This window comes from Stigmatopora nigra, chromosome 2 (assembly GCF_051989575.1).
Source record: "Stigmatopora nigra isolate UIUO_SnigA chromosome 2, RoL_Snig_1.1, whole genome shotgun sequence".
NCBI lineage: Eukaryota > Metazoa > Chordata > Actinopteri > Syngnathiformes > Syngnathidae > Stigmatopora > Stigmatopora nigra.
Genome location: NC_135509.1, coordinates 19,777,750 through 19,792,917, shown reverse-complemented (window position 1 = coordinate 19,792,917; position 15,168 = coordinate 19,777,750). Strand labels below are relative to the sequence as shown.

At 41.6% G+C, this 15,168-nt stretch overlaps 1 protein-coding gene across 3 annotated transcripts in view; it reads right to left on the bottom strand.

Annotated features, from left to right (window-relative positions):
- ndrg4 (NDRG family member 4) overlaps positions 1 to 11,501 on the bottom strand; it is a 43,863-nt gene extending 32,362 nt beyond the window's left edge. For all 3 annotated transcript variants that reach the window (XM_077736733.1, XM_077736751.1, XM_077736769.1), the window contains exon 1: positions 11,393 to 11,501. The gene's annotated coding sequence lies outside the window, so the exon portion shown is untranslated. The remainder of the gene's footprint in view (positions 1 to 11,392) is intronic.
- Positions 11,502 to 15,168: the final 3,667 nt, after the last annotated feature.

The window sequence follows — 15,168 nt, the reverse complement described above, 5'->3', positions numbered from 1 at the left end:
TACATTTTTTCCAAAATGTTCTACTAACTTAAAAATACAGTTTGTGTAACTTTTTATTACTTTGAAAATAAAACAAATTGGTAGTTTTCATTTACATGAACTATTTGTATAGCATAAGTATAGCTAACTTAAAAGAATAACTTTAGCATCAATTAAATGCATTAGGTCATTAAAATGAATATGTCCACCATTTACAGTTGCATTAACATGCTGAATGTGTGCCATGTAAATTAGGATATACATAGTGTGGTAAGGGATGACAAAAAATATCATAAAATAAAAATAAACAATCGTTTTAGATCAGCACTATGGTCAAGTTGACACACTTGTGAAGGTACATTGTAAAATGTATACATTGGACAGTAACCTATAACAGTTCGACTTAAGTAACAAATACTTAAATTGCCCTATTTTCTCGCATATAAGCCGTATTTGTAACAAAAAAATGTTTTTATTGAATGAATATGTGCACAAATTAGACTTGACATGCACGAAACTGCAAGGTGATATACGCAAGACAATGCAACCGATACATTCATTTATATAAAAATAGAGAATAGACAAACAGATAAAACGCCGAACTAAATTTATTTTGATGTCAATGAATGAAGTTCAAGAAAAAAAACGTATCTTACATAAAAGGTGAAAGAAACTCACTTGTGCCTGCCATTGCAGGGTCCTGATTTGAGGACTTTCTGATCAATCGACCCCAGCACGTGAAGCTGGGTCGCCACCTCTCATCTGCCCGAATGCTCAGCACAGGCGAACCCCAAGGCTGAGTACCGAGTCCACTACTTTACTTGCTCTACACACACGACTGTAGACCCACGCACCCTGAGAACATCATTGTGAAATGTGTGGACAATACAGCGGTGGTGGGGATGATCACAGGAGAGAATGAGACAGCCTACAGAGATGAAGTCCTAACACTTATCAAGTGGTGTGCTCTGCAGTCGTGTGTTTAAAGCGAGTAAAGTAGTGGACACAGTACACAGTCTTCGGGCGAGCCAGTCCTAAGCGTGCGGGCAGATGAAAGGTGGAAACTCGTCTTCTATATGCACCTCTGATGTCAGAGTAAACATGATCCAGAGTTTTATCAACTCTTGTTGGACATTTTACATAGTGGTAAAATTTCATCAAAAGTTTCGAGATTTTCCTGATTAAAATATCTTCCAATTATGCGTGCGACACTGGTGATTGTTTACAGTGTCGATGAGTAGGGAGAGACTGTTACATACCCTAGCATCCGGTGGGAAGTCGATAGCAGTGATGATAATGATGACTAGCTCTCTGAGCAGAAAGAAGGGTCTGCATCTCACTGACATGGATTCGAGGTCTGGGGAACAGTTCCGATGCAGAACAGGGCTAATGTTACCCCATCCCTCATTCACAAAGATGCAAAGCTCACCACCTCTTTTTTTTCCATGAGTCGCACATCCTGTCTGATCCTAGTAGCGTGCGGCCTGCTACCTGCACTGCAGCGTCTCTGTGATGATAAGCATGCAGCGTCTCTGTGATGATTAGCATGCAGCGTTCTCAAACTTAGCAATTAGCCTAGCTTCTTGACAGCGGTGGTTTGAGTGGTTGTTTATTTAGCTTACCCAACAGGCCCTCGTTACAGTCTCGCTTCTATTTTCTCTCCCGACGTCGTCTCCTTTGCCAACCAGACCCAACAACAAACCATGGGGGGCCCTTTAATTTCGCAATCTCTTCCAGAATACTTTGGGCACAATGGAAGTCGCTAGAAACCGTACATCCTTGCTTGTAACCAATGTTTAATAAGTCTAAAAAGTTATAGTTCGGTTTTGACGATCAACTTGCGAAAAGTCATAAAAAAAGTGCACACGTAGGGAGTGGCTTTAGCCGCTGCATTTACATGCGCCGCCATTTTTGAAAATAAAAAAACCTACAAATCACGATGCCTAGGAAGGGGAAAGAAAATCATAAAAGACAATACACATCCTGGCCTCCACCTCTTCAACCTGCTGTCCCTTGGTAGGTGCTACAGAATTATAACAGTGAAGACAAACAGACCCAAAGACATTTTTTCCCAAGAGCCGTCACCATACTCAACTCGAGTTCTGCGTTAAAGAGGACCTAATCAAGACGTATCTTGTACTTTACTAAAACTCTATAGGATGCTAACAACTTTAGTCACGTCTGTTCCAACATATCTATTCATTCATTCATTTTATGAACTGCTTTATCCTCACTGGGGTCAGGGAGGGTGCTTGATCCTGTCCTAGCTAATTTAGGGCCAGAGGCGGGGGAGACCCTGAATCGGTGGCCAGCCAATCGCAGGACACAAGAAGACAGACAACCATTCATGCTCACATTCATACCTAGGGGCAATTTAGAATGTCCAATTCGCCCACCGTGCATGTTTTTGGAATGTGGGAGGAAACTAGGGTACTCAGAGAAAACCCACGCAGGCCCTCGGAGAAAATGCAAAATCTACACAGGTGAAATGACCTGGATTTGAACCCAGGACCCCAGAGCTGTGCTAACCACCCAATCCGCCGGGCCACGCCTATTTATTTAAGCAACCACATATTTATGTTGTACGTGTAACAAATAATATATAAATATATAATTTGTCAGCCAATTCCATTCTCATTTTTTTTGTAAATTAAACAGTACATATGATGTCGAAAGAGTTGGTACCCATCTATTTAACCGACATTAGCCACAAAGGTAAATTTTACCTAATGTTAAAAATGGAAGAAATGTTCTGATGCCGTGTTGCTTTAACTCGCAGAGAATGTGCTGGGTAGAATGAAATTTCAAGACTATGTATAATAGAGAGAAAAGTACTATGACTTGGTTTCAGTCACAATTCATGAATCTGGCAAAAGGAAAAACAGTACATACTCTGACCTTGGGCGATTGTAAAGTGTGCTGGTCGAGGAAATAATCCCCCCCCCTTCACACACACACACACACACACACACACACACACACACACACACACACACACACACACACACACACACACACACACACACACACACAAGGAAATAGGGTGGATGCCAGCAGGGCAGACGGTAACAGTTGGGAGCTACCAGAAATACACTGAAGGGGGAAGGTAGTGAATAGCGGAGACCTTCCTGAACTGATCAGATATGAAGTTATCAATGCTTCAAGAAGCACACTAATGGGGTGAATGGATTGCTGAATAAACCTAAGTTGCTTCTTGGTTATACTTGTTTCCATAGAGCGGGGGTATAAAACCGATACCACAAAGGGGTGGGTATGGTTTATGTACCAACAGTTGACAGTTTAAACAATAAGGTTTGTTCTAAAATAAGTAGCAGCTGAATGCAATCCACTGATTACACTTGGAAAAGCTGTCCTCTTATTCAGTTTGAATGAAAACTTGCACCCACTGCAGCCCGTTGATGACCGATTTGAGACCCCTAACATTAAGTTTTAAGCACTTGTCCTCAACATCAATATACTGGCAAATTACATGCATGAGTGAATCATCTCCAGAGATGCCCACGAGGTTTCCTTGCTGTCATTTGTGATATATCAAATAAAATCACATGACCACCGATTGGTCATGTGTCAAGATAAAGTGAAAGGATATTGATGTCCTAAAAAGGAATATACACTTTTTACTCTTCAGCCTTCAGCAGCATCATTTCACACACCCTATGTTTATTTAAAAAAATATATTTAAAAAAAAGGGAAATTAAAAATAATCCCATCCTGTAACTCTGAATTGAAATATGAATGCAAATAGTTCATTTTCTCCAATGCAATGGAAAAGAAAGAAAGCCATTTTCAGTGAAGCGTCGTTCCCGGACGCGTCGTTCCCGGACGCGTTGTCCCCGGACGCGTCGTCCCCGGACGCGACGTCCCCGGACGCGTCGTCCCCGGACGCGTCGTCCCCGGACGCGTCGTCCCCGGACGCGTCGTCCCCGGACGCGTCGTCCCCGGACGCGTCGTCGAACGGACACTTTGTCGCCGGACACTTCATCGCCAGACAGTTCGCCTAACCTTAACCACTCACCTTAACCACTATTAAAGGATTCCTACGCTGACCGCTCCACATCTGGAAAGACCCCAAAAAGAATCAACGTGACATCTGTGTTTTTATGTTAAGTTGATTCTTTTTTGGGTCTTTCCAAACGCGGCACGCTCAACGTAGGAACCGTTTTGTGCGCATTGTTTAGACACGAGCACATTTAGTCATTACACATGCCCAAATGTTAATCTGTTTGTGTTGTCGAGCAATTTTTTCTTTAACAAAGAATATGTGAATTTCCTTTGTCTTCTTTTTAATATTTCTTTAATAAAATAATTTTATTCATTGTCTTGTATTTTAAAAACAATCGTTCGTGAGTCCGACGACGAATTGTCCGCCCATGAAATGTCCATTGACGATATGTCTGCTTGACGAACTGTCCTGCGACAAAGCGTTCGATCGACAAAGCGTCCGGGTACGAAGCGTCGGACGACGAAGTGTCCGTCGGCGAAATGTCCGGTCACGTGGTTGTCTGTCTCTTTCTGCCCTGTGATCGGCTGGCCACCACTTCAGGGTGTCCTTCGCCTCTGGCACAGAGTCAGCTGGGATAGTCTCCAGCGCCCCCTGCGACCCTAATGAAGATAAATTCGTTCAGAAAATGAGATGACATTTTCATCCATTTCAAAGTTGACACAATGTTGTCGATACTGAGATATATTTACAGTGAAACCGACCAAGATCTCATCTAATTTCTACTGGGATTAGGCTCCAGCACACATGGTGGACAGCACATTGTTCACAAACACATCAATTTATTCATAACAAATAAAGCCTCCTACAGGTTTGAATTACACTCAGGCAGTTGCAAAACAATAACAACTGCACAATAAAGCCCAGGTCAAGACAAAGCCTCCAAATAGCGGTGCTGCAGGGAACATTCAGCCTTGAGCTATGATGCAATTTTATCTGCGGTGACAGTGTCACATTCCACGCCTGACAATAATCCCAGACTCAGACTACTTTTTTTTCCACCAGTGGTCAAGGTGTCAGATTGCAAACATTTTGGTCTGAAGTGCTCACTCCACAGGACCTGAGCCTACCCGATCACTGTGTACATCCACATAGTGCCAAGTATGACACTGACGTCGTCATGAGATAGGACAGGCAGCACTCAATCAGACACATCGACATAGGCAATTTGTAATAGAGTCACGGTCGTCTGCTTGGAAACACCAAGAAAGAAACATGGTTTCTGAATAACTAGGAGAGGACATAAAATCCTCCAAAAACGATTCGAGGCTAGCAATTTGCCAACACATTTGTGATAAAATGGAAAAATTATAGGTACACAGTAGCAACACAGTAGCAAAGTACCTTTGGGAGAAATTCTTCTCTCATTATGGTTTCCCTGAAAGGTTACATAGTGATCAAGGGAGAGATTTTGAGTCTCATCAATCAATCAGAGAATTGTGTTCCCTACTCAAAGTAAAAAAGATAAGTCCCAGTCCCTGCTTCTTGGTGAGTTGAATATGCTGACAGTTGTCGAGCGTAATTGCCTGGGGCTATGTGAACTCACGGGGCCTGTAGTCTCGGACACAACTATCTCCACAACACAGTCTATATTACACTTGTACTGTGAGAAGACTATTTAATCTTGAATGTGTAGTTTTCACAATATTTGTTCAGTAATAGCCATGTTTGATACAGGCCAGGTTTTTTGACCACCCTTGAAATATTTTTGGATCTGGAATCTGTATTCTCCCTGACAAGCGATATGGCGAGCCACCGTTGATATCGACAGACCGTGTCTCCTTCCATACTCCAAAGCGGATCATCCCTGACACCTAACTCCCCGGTTGGGTAGTATTGTGAACTGCATTTGCAATTTTCCCTTTTTATTTTCATACAAGTAGGGGGCCCTGGGTTCCAACCTGCTTGTTTCGGATCAAAAGACAGTTGTTGCACTATAAAAATTCTCTTTTGAAAAATGGGTTGGATGAGTCAGGAAAATTTCCGTTACACGTATAGCACAGAAAACATGTATACAATTATAACAGAGGAAGTTAAGCAGTTCAATTCAATCAAGCAAAGCGTCAAAATAAATCAAATTTGATATGGGACTTGAGCTGGGAAACAGCGCCTTTGCGTGTCCAAGCATGATTACGACCTGCCTACACCACTTTGGGTTTTTACTGGTATCAGCAGACATAGAAAATGTTAAGCTTTGTCATTGGCCCGGAAAACAAGGGTAGCCCGTGTAAAGTTGGCTCCATGAAAAGTAGATCTTTGAGCAAAAAAATTGAGCACCACTGATTTTGAGGAATATGTCGAAATGGAGAGCGGACCGGTGGAGCATGTGGTTACAGCGTCGACCTCACGGCTGTGGTGTCCTGGGTTCAAATCCAAGTCAAGTTCACACTTGTGGAGTTTGCATGTTCTCGGCGGGCCTGGGGGTTTCCTCCGAGTATTCCGGTTTCCTCCCACATTCCAAAAACATGAATGGTAGGCTGATTGAACAGTCTAAATTTCCACCGATTCAGTGTGTGTCCCGCCTCTTGGCCTGCTCGCTATGTACAGGTCCACTCGGCTGACTCGGGCTCCATTCCCACTGGTAGCAGTATGATTGTGAACATGGATGGTGGTTTGGCTCTCTGTGTGCCTTTTGCCGGATTCAGCAGGGATGGACTCCGGCAACGCCCCCACAAACCTTACGAGGATTAATGATGAATGTATATAAATACCTTTGATTTTTAGTCATTGAAAAATATTGAAACTTAAAGTCCCCCCCCCCCTTTAGGCTTTCCTGGCTTCAATTGCGTCTACTGTAGGTTGCTATAAAGAAGGAATTTTGGCATTTCAGTGGCTTTGCCTTTTCTCACGGTCTAACATCAGTGATCTTTTCCAGTGTCTGTTGTGGCTTGAGATCTGTTGCAAAATTCTTGTTTTACCCTTTGCATGATTACTGGATAACCAAACAGAGCTTGTTTTCTGGATTGGTCAACATTATCTAATCATTTCATTCGGTAACAGAGTGAATGGTGCAATGAAAACATTGGCCAATGGAAAGAGATCAAAATACCATTGAATTAAAAAAGAGAAGGTCATCTATAGTTGTGGTCAAAGGTTTACAAACACTTGTGAAGAATATAATGTCATGGTTCTCTTGAGTTTCCAGTTATTTGTACAACACTGATTCACTGAGTGAATCGAACAGATACTTTGTCACAAAAAAAGATTCATGAACTTTGGATCTTTAATGACTTTATTATGGGTGAACAGAAAAAAAGGGATCAAATCTGCTGGGTCAAAAATATACAGCAGCGCTAATATTTGGTAACATGTCCCTTGGCCAATTTCACTTCAATTAGGTGTTTTTGGTAGCCATCCACAAGCTTCAGGCAAGCTTCTGGTTGAATCTCTGACCATTCCTCTTGACAGAATTGGTGCAGTTCAGTTTAATTTGATGGCTTTTTGACATGGACTTGTTTCCTTAGCATTGTCCACAAGTTCTCAATGGGGTTTGAGTCAGGACTTTGGGAAGGCCATTCGAAAATCTTAACCCTAGCCTGATTTAGCCATTCCATTACCAATTTGGATGTGTTTGGGGTCGTTGTCTAGTTGGAACACCCAACTCCGCACAAGACACAATCTTCAGGCTGATGACTTGAGGTTCTCTTGAAGAATTTAAAGGTAATCCTCCTTCATTATCCTAATTACTCTCTGTAAAGCACCAGTTCCAATGGCAGCAAAACAGCCCGAAAGCATAATACTACCACCACCGTGCTCGACGGTAGGCATGGTGTACTTAGGGTTAAAGGCCTCACCTCTTCTCCTCCAAACATATTGCTGGGGGTTGTGGCCAAACAGCTCGATTTTACTTTCGTCTGACCACAGAACTTTCCTCCAGAAGGTCTTATATTTGTCAATGTTATCAGCAGCAAACTTCAGTCGAGCCTTAAGGTGCCGCTTTTGGAGCAAGGGCTTCCTTCTTGCTTGGCAGCCTCTCAGTCCATGGAGATACAAAACACGCTTGACTGTGAACACTGACACCTATGTTCCAGCAGCTTCTAATTCTTGGCGGATCTGCTTTTTGGTGATTCTCGCTTGAATCTTCACCCTCCTGACCAATTTTCTCTCAGCAGCAGGTGGTAGTTTGCATTTTCTTCCTGATCGTGGCAGTGACAAAACAGTGCCAGGCACTTACCACTTAATAACAATTGTTTACACTGTTGCTCTTGGGACCTGCAGCTGCTTTGAAATTGCTCCAAGGGACTTTCCTGACTTGTTCAAGTCAAAGATTCGCTTTTTCAGATCCATGCAGAGCTCCTTTGACTTTCCGATTGTAGTGTTTGTTGGTGATTCCATCCAATGAGCCCTATTTAAATGGCCTCAGAGAAGTCACCAGCTGCCGTCACTCATAATCACTTCTCATAATCATTTCTAAGTCACCAAAATTGCTAATTCGTGTTTCTGTATTTATATTTTTGACCAAGCAGATGTATTACTTTTTCTGTTAACCCATAATAATGTCATAAAAGAACCAAACTTCATGACTGTTTTTTGTGACAAAGAAGTATATGTTCCAATCACTCTATTAGAGAAAATGTAGAGTTGTGGAAATAACTGGAAACTCAAGAGAGCCATGGCATTATGTTCTTCACAAGGGTATGTAAACTTTTGACCACAACTGTTCCTCTTATGTGCTGTGTGATTCTTTGTAAACAATATTCTTGAACAATATTGTAATTTAGACACCCTTTGGGAATATTCAGGTTTCACAGACCCACGCAAAAAGCCTTTCGTGTAGAAATTCCTCAACAGTATAGGTCCCAAGCAACGACAGAGGCATGTTACATAATTTCTAAGTTGGTTTACTATTTCAGATAATAACATAATAAAACTAGTTTGAATTGAATACCTCATGTTAAGTGGGATCTAACATGGAACGACTTCATCAGCATACTAAACGTATGGATAACAATGCTTTTTAACACATCTAATATGATCCTGCCGTTCTCCATTCCTCAGCTGTTACAAATGTTATGAGGAGTGAGATTGATTGTGAAAGGGGATTCAAGTATCAGAAAAGTATCAGAAAAAGAGATAAAACTAAAAAATACGAGAAATCTTACATGCTTAAAAATGTATTTAAATGTGTAGATATTTACAAATATGTGATCCAGTACAGCTAAATGAGTCGCAGTGTATAGGTTGCATTTAGATGCATAACTACAGCAAAACCATTTAATAGCTTGTTCTTAAGTCATTCCTTATTCCTGGAAAATGTGAGTGAAGTTGTGTTTTCTCCCCGTTCTCCCTCGTCTGTGTTTTCTCAGGGTACACCAGTTTCTTGCTACATTTTGAAAACATGTATAGGCTGTTTAAACGCTCTAAATTGTCCCTAGGTAAGAGTGTAAGCGTGAATGGTTGTCCGTCTCCTTGTGCCCTGCGATTGGCCGGCCACCGATTCAGGGTGTCCCCTGCCTAGTGCCCCTAACAACGTGGATTATGATCCAGCACCCCCTGCTTCCCTTCTCTCGATAAGCATTTTAGAAAATGAATGAACGATTAACAAATGAATAGTCTTATTGTAACATTTCAATTGCCCAATTTGTTTCCAGTGTCAAATTGATTACGAGAGTAGTTTAAATTTAGCTTGTGTAAATATAAAAATTAGTTAATTTGCCAGTTTTGTATAAAATGTTTCTAAAAAAATTGGAGTTAAATTCTTGCTTTCTTGCCTTTTTACTTTCTCACTCCTTCACTAATTTGTCCGCACCTTCACCTTTCACAAACATACAATATGTCCAACTTCTGAATTAACACGTGAAAGGCAACTGTCAACACTACAATTTGTATTCTGGTCGATAATGTCTGCTGCTGGTGATTCTTAGCATGCATGCACTTACCCACTGTGCCATATACTATACTATACATAAAGTTTTACTTGAAGTGTATTAGAACTTAGACAATATGAATGAGCTGGCAATATCTTTAAATATGCATAAACGTGCACGGGATGTTTTTGGATTTCCCCCTAACAAACGAAGGGTGTACTTATTTTGTTTTTATGGAGGTTCCAGGATTAGTTAATTTAAATGCCTTGCTTTATATGTAAAAATGCCTTATTGATATAAGATGTAATTGTAATAATAATCGGACATAGGCCCTGTCGTCATCATCAACACAAAAGCCGTAATGTGCAGCTGACACTTCACCTTTAACTAATAAAATAAAAATTTGTTCATCAATCTGAAAAAAATCAAATCTAATGGAAACAGTAAAAACATGTTTACCATTGGTGGAAACAACTAACATTAAACAATGCTCAAGGGGAAAAAGATTTGCCTTATTGTGTACTGTGGAGAATATTTTGGGACGATCCATAAAGTAAAAATACCAGCTACCAGCTAAACCAGCAGCAATCTGTTAGTATGAATAGTATAGTATAAAGTCTGATTCCAATAAAATTTATTTTCTTGTAAAAAGAAAAATAATAATAATAACAATTTGGCACAACACATCGAAATGATACACTTTATGTATGGGTCACACAATTTTTCTAAAACCGATACATGCAACAAAACGTGGTTTGAATCTCAAAGCACTAAAATACTTTTTAGTAAATTTGGACAAATAACCTTTTAAACCTTTTTTTTTTAAGAATGCTAATAGCAATGTTACATATATGTTTTTTGACGATTTCAATATTTATTAGTATTTATGATTCTTGATCGGTGATTTTTTAATATATAGAAAATAATGTATTATTTTTTAGTTGTGTTTTTGTCTACCGAATGAAAAAGGGCTGGTTATTGTGTGCATGGGGAAAATATGGCACTTGCTTTCCTTGAATGCTTTCCAAATATTATTCATCCTGCTTAGTTCACTAAATGATGAAAAGTGCTCAGGGTCCGGAAAACCCATGGCAACATCAAGTGTTCAATAATTGGCAAACCCACCCCATTTTAGTCATGTAACCTTTATGGCAAATAATAAGAGTGATATTTCTCTTGGAACAACTTTGCATGAAACACCAACACAAACTTCTCATAGATTATTATTTTTTCTATTCAGCTATGGCATGCCATAAATAGCACACTGTTTTTCCATAGTTCAATAAATTCACTCTGTCAACACTATTCATGCCAGTGAAGTCTGGCAATGAGAGGTGTTTATTTGGTACTTTGGAAGAAGACTGCTGAACAAAAAAATCAGCAGTGTTTTTCACATACCTCATTGTAATGATAATAATGAAAAATACACATGGTCCTGGTTGTCACACCCACCTATGTTGTCTTCAATATGATACATACACCACACCTCCTAGTTTACAGTCCAAAGCTATTACAGTTAACATATGCTCATGAAAGGGGAATCTATGAAAAGCAATTTTATATATTAACGAGATAAAGCTTCTACCTGTGTTGTGAGGAATTTCTCTGATCAGTCAAATCTGCGTTTGTGCGGAGTGTATCTCCTAGTGGTTGCTGAGGACTGGCAAGAGTGTTTGTGAGGGTGCACGGTCCTCTTATGCAAAGGATGCACTACAGGAGACAGAGAGAGTCGCTCTCCCTCAATCTCTCTTTCTCTCCGGCTCTGTCTTTTTGATAATAAATAGAGAACACGCGGCTTCACCAGTAATGCAGGAATAGAATGTGGTAGACATGTAACTGAGGCAGACAGAATGCAATTCGAGTCAGTGCGTTGCCTGGTAACATTATTATGTGTTAAGCTCATTCTCAAAAGCCAGACACTGCAGCTGTGAAGTGGGGGATAAATGTAAACTCTGAAATTACTCATGCCGTTTAAGCACAGTGTCAACATAAGAAAAGATTATTTTGAATCAGAGGCACAATATCATGTTTTGCACATCCAATTCAGAAACAGACTTACTTATTCATCAGCTCATAGACATCCGCACACCCTTGCAGATGCAACTGCCAGTTACCCAAAAGAGCCTTCATTGTCTTGTTGATGCTGACCTTATAGGAGCTCACCAGGTTTTGCTAACGGTGTCATTAAATGCTGAGAAAATTCATTAATTCATTTTCTTTACCACTTATCCCCACAAGGGTCGTTGGGGATGCTGGAGCCTATGCCAGCTAACGACGAGCACCAGAGAGGGAACACTATGCATTTCTGGCCACCCAATCGCAGGGAACAAAGAGACACACAAAGACTCACGCTCACACTCATAGCTAGCGGAAATTTAGTGTCCAACCAGTCTGCATTTTGGGATGTTTGGGGAAACCTACAGTAGAATATGCAAACTCCACACAGTGAGGACCCACCTGGGAACCGAACCTTTGATGCCAGAACTGTGAGGCTGACACGCTAACCACTCATCCATCGGCCCACCCTATGAGAATATGGATAGGATAGCATTAGTAATATATTGAACATCCATCTTGCATGTATAATAACAAGAGTATTTTGGTATACTGCCACTCTAGAAGTGCAAACATAGCAAAGGAACATGATTTTGTTTCGTTTATAATTTGTTTCACTGCCACATTGTAAAAGAGAACAAGGTTCAGTCTGAACTTTTCTTCTTTGGACATTGTCCTTTCTCACATTACCATTGATAAGGCATTTGCATTTTACAAATATTAAAACTCCATTTGTATTCCCATCATTGCTTGTCTATTGTAGTATTTTGTATTGCCCGGTTTAATTTGCCATATTTTTATTGTTCAATTTGTATAACTTTAAATAACTAACTTTATTATTATGCTACAAACTTCCGTTCTGCAAAGCATCCAAGATGTATCCAAGGTGGTGGCGCGCTCGGGTGCAGCGGCTCTATGCTCTCCAGTTTGGTGTCGTTCGTTATTTCCTAACATCTGCAAGTCAAACTTTTTCTACAGTCGCCAAGATTGAATTACTCTCGGAAAGAGATGCGATATATCCATTACAACAGACTACCAACTGACATAAGATGTCCCCGAGGACATCTCGAGACCTCCGGGATCTCAGTGGATAGTCAGCCCACTCAGAATACGTCGGAGGCGGCGAAGAGGAAGAAAGCAAAAGCGCGGATGCCGGTCGAGCCTAGCAGCTAAGCTAAGACAGCAACCACACCGGGCACTGCTTCCGAGTATCTTTTAGACCAACGCCAGATCCATCACCCACAAAATGGATGAGTTGGAACTTCAGATTGCTGCCAACATCTTTGTTACGAACTGCAACATTATTCTCATTACGTAAACGTGGCTACACCCGCAGATCCCTGACGCCGCGGTATCGCTAGCTAGCCAAACTCTTTTTCGAAACGATCATTCAAAAGAATTAACAGTGAAAAGGAAAGGAGGGGGACTTTGTGTGTGTTCATACACAATGAATGGTGTTGCGACAGTAGGATCATAAACACTCATTGCTTCCCGGATTTAGAGCTATTGGCTATACGGTGAAGGCCCTTCTATTTACCTAGAGAGATAGTTTTCATAGTAATGGCTATCTTTATTCTGCCGGATGCTAACGTTAGCAGGGCACTTAACCTCCTGCTAACGGCTGTAAACAAACAGCAGCTAGACCACCCCGATGGAGTCTTTATTGTCGCTGATAAACGGATACAGGTTTTTCCTAGTCAAAAACCCTGGACGAGCAGTGAGACAAAGGCACTCGTCAAATGCCGTAACACCACCTTAAGGTCAGGGGATAAGGTACAAAACAGCGCTGCCAGAGCAGAGCTGAAGAGAGGCATTAAAAAGGCCAAGACAGCATATTTAAAAAAATGAGGAGCAATTCAGAGGAAATAACCCAAAGAACATATGGCAGGGAATACGACATATTACCAATTACAATGACAATAATACGTCTGTTAACGCAGATGCCTCACTAGCTGAGGAACTGAACCGTTTCTTTGCCCACCTTTAGACTGAAAAATCAAACCTAGTCTCAACACCCCCCCCCCCTCCACCACTAGCAGTACACTGAAGTTTCAGGAACAAGTTAGACTGGTAATGCAGTCTGTGAACACCAGGAACACTGCTGGCCCCGAAGGAGTACCTGGGAAGGTGCTCAAAGCCTGTGCTGACCAGCTGGCTGGAGTTTTCACAAAAAAATTAAATTGTTCCCTGCTACAATCCACCATTCCATCCTGCCTGAAATCTGCCAACATTGGCAACATGAAAAGTTGGTCGCCCGCCATATCAGGAATACAATCCCTCCCTCAGTTGACCCTCACCAGTTTGCTTATAGAGCAAACAGGTCCACTGAGAATGCTATCGCCATTGCCATTGTTTTTATCTGACTGTGTCGCACGTAATCTCATGACCTAGTGTCCTAACTTGGAATGGGCGAGGTCGAGCCAGGAGCTGGGACGGGCGAGGTCGAGTGGGGAGCTCGGATGGACGAGGTCAAGTGAGGAGCTTGGACAGGCGAGGTTGAGCAGGGAGCTCGGACGGGCGAGGGCAAGCGAGGAGCTAACTTGGGGGCTAGAGCGTCCAGTCCCTCCTTCCTCTTCTCCTTGCATTGCGGCGCTTGCACACCGCATACCTGAGCCTACTGGCCGGTCGCCATGTGGTGGCCCATTGTAGATGGCCAGTCCACAAGGGGAATCCTGGTCCGAGTCATCGGAGTCATCAGAGAATAAAGCGTGGTTCCCTGGAAGACAGCAGGGTCTGGACCAGATATGGGCAAACTACAGCCCAAGAGCCTATTAATTCCGGCCCGCCGACGTAGTCCAAATAATGTTTTTTTTGTTTTGTTTTTTTCAAAGATGGCGCCATCACGAAACCAGTGGCAGCAACTCTGTCCACTCTTATTTGTTTTTCGTGTTTTACATTCCATGTATTTGTACTTTTTTAAAATTACATTTTAAATATTTTTAATACATTTCTTTCTACTTTACTTTGTACTTTATACTTTTTACTTTAATGATTAGTGATGAGTTGCTTCCTGCTCAGGTCGTCTGAGGCCAGTGCTCAACAGGTGCTTGATGCACTATGGTGTGTTGGCTTCTGCTTCTGCTTTGCAGCAATAGAAGCAAGGCTTTAACTGCAACTTGCCTCTGTGGTTGAGCTTCTGCGGTATATGTCGAATGCACGGCCTAGGGTGAGGCTTTGGTGGTTTCTGCCACGTCCGCCTTGGACTTTCAGCATACTGCAGCACTTGGGAGTGCCTTCTTGTGGCACATGCAGTCTGCGTCTGCCCTTGTAATTTTCCCTTGGCAAATTGTATTGAGAGACTCCATG